The following is a 2,622-nucleotide window of genomic DNA, read 5'->3' on the forward strand; positions in this document are numbered from 1 at the left end:
TGGGGTGCTTTTCCTAGAGGCACATTTGTCCAGGATGTGTCTGCCTGGCAAGTATGCAGTATGGGGAAGGGACTGCTGGGAAGATGCCCTTTTTTTTTTTAAAGACTTATTTACACACACACAACTGGGATGCAGGCCAGGGGTGCAGGGGCAGTGAGAGGATTCACCAGAAACAGAGTGGGGAGCAGAACAGGCAGAGCGACAGAGTATACTGTTGAGGGGAGCAGAGGGCAAGACAGAAGAGGTCTGCCGCGCCATGTGGGTCACCTCCCTGGCGGGGAGTCCAACTCATGCTACAGCGGTGCTGCCAGCTTTGTAATGCTGCTCTTTAACGTTTTGTGCCACCAGGGAGGGCCCTAATTTGGTGTTAAATTCACAATGCTGTGCATCCATGACCATTTATCTAGTCCCAACATTTTCATCACCCCAGACATTGTGTTTCCTTCAAATGTGTATATATATATATAATTATTTTTTTAAAGATTTATTTATGCACCCCAGCGGTGCAGGGGTGGTGAGACGATTCACCAGCGACAGAGTGGGGAGCAGAGCACGCCGACTGATGTACACTGCTGAGGGGAGCAGCAGGCAGGTCAAGAGAGGTCTGTGGCACCATGTGGTCACCTCCGGGGTGGGGATTGAACTCATGCTGAAGTGATTTTAGTTTCTCAGTGCTGTGCTTTAACTTGCTGCGCCACCATGGAGGGCCCATTTATTATTATTTTTCCTGTGTCATGCTACAGACTGCATCTTCGGACTGCATCTTCGTAACAGGGATAGCAGCCTGGCAATGTAGTATGAAAGGAAGCTGTTTCCTGCCCCTACTTACAAGCCCCCACCTCGGATTACGATTTCTAGTAGGCGATTAACCAGAATGCCTGCAAGGTGCTAGGGTAACGGAGGAGGCAGTGTGGTGGAGCCATAGGCCTCCAGTGCAAAAGTGGATGAGATTCTTCCCACCCCCCTCCCCCGACTGCTCATTGCCCTGATAGCAAGTAAGAAGTTGTGTTGCCCTGTGGTGGGGTTGAACAGGTGCCTTGGGCCCTGAGAGATGGGCTGATACTTCACCTTCAGACCAACCTCTATGGCATTAATCCCTCTCCACGCTCCATCTGTAAACACATCCTACTCTCAGCCAGCAACCTCTGTAAATAAATCCTTTTTGTCTATTTTGGGGTCCCGGCCTTTTGTTCTGGACAGGATTCATGAATGGAGCTTTGTGGTATTACTTCCTTGCAGACGTAGTTTAAAATACTCAAAAGGTCAGCAGTCAGCATGGCGGTCAGCCCCTGAGGTTGTGCAGAGAAGATTCTTGAAAGAGAGGGATCCACGAATTCATAGGCTGAAACACAGGAAGGATGGTGCAAGATTCCTGAACACGGGATCACTCATGCGCCTTATAAGGGAATGCTAAGTCTGCGGGGTCATGCTAGGAGCCATAATGCAAAGAATAGGGAACCTGGTCTCAAAACTTCAGAGAATGAAGAGGTTCTGCAGAAATAATCGGAGTGCCAACCACCACACACAGTTATTAGGTATGTTAATATCGCACAGCCACCAATGATATCTGAAAATGAAAAAAACAAAAATGCCCCACTATCTAGAAAAAACGTTTCTTTTTTTTTTAACAAAGGAGGACTGAGTAAAAATATCTGTAACAAAAGCAGCAAGAGCCTAATATTTAAGATAATCAAAGGAAAATGAAAATTCACAAGACACCCAGTTGGATATTGGAGACAGGAAAAGCGCAACAGTTCGTGAGGAGATGCTAGGTGGAAAACATCTTCAAAACCTTCCTGAGTTCTCACTGTGCAGCAAGTTTATGGAAGCCTAGAGTTGGAGACATCGCTAGAATGGCTATGTCGTGGCAAATGTTTGTCCAGTGGCGTGTATCCAGCGGCATCCTAAGGAATACACTAGGTGTACACCTAGAGACACGGAGAGAGCTTTACAGATACTGGATTGCAAAAAAAAAAGAAAAGAAAAAGAAACAATGAGGTCTAAAGGGTGCTGATATGTGTAGAAATGTTATATAGGTTGTGACCCCCAACAATGCGTGTTTTGGAAATCATGTATTAAAGAAAAACCAATGTACGAAGACTGAATCAGACTCGAGAGGCGCGCGCGCGCGCGTTTGTGTTGGGGAAAGGGGCCGAGAGCCCTGCCCAAGTTGCAGAACAGACCTAGGGGCCAGACACCGACCCCCGGGTTCTTGGGAGGGGTACCTTGAAGAGTTCAGGGGGTGTAGTCAGAGACAAGGCCAGTGGGAGGACTCGGTACTTTAGGGACTAGGTCGTGGGGGTGTCGGGTCTGGGAAGCCCTGGTCCGAACGCCGCCGACCGGCGCGCCAACTCCTCTCCAGTCCCCAGAATACTGTAGAAGTGCGGACGGCCCGGACTCGGGCAGATGCTCCTGGTCCCGCGGGTTACGAGCCTGCGTGCCCTCGGCCGATGCACGCGCGCTGGGAGAAGCAGGCGAACGCGAGCTGGCGGCACACAGGAGCTGGAGCGCGGGCCCACCGCCCCAACCTGGCTCATTTGCGCCTGCGTGCTACGGCCCTCAAGGGGCCCGCCCTGCGCGCCCCAGCCCCGCCGGGCAGCCCCGATCTCGGTCCTAGCACCG

This window comes from Condylura cristata, unplaced genomic scaffold (assembly GCF_000260355.1).
Source record: "Condylura cristata isolate star-nosed mole 26May11 unplaced genomic scaffold, ConCri1.0 scaffold00011, whole genome shotgun sequence".
In the NCBI taxonomy this organism is placed as follows: Eukaryota; Metazoa; Chordata; class Mammalia; order Eulipotyphla; family Talpidae; genus Condylura; species Condylura cristata.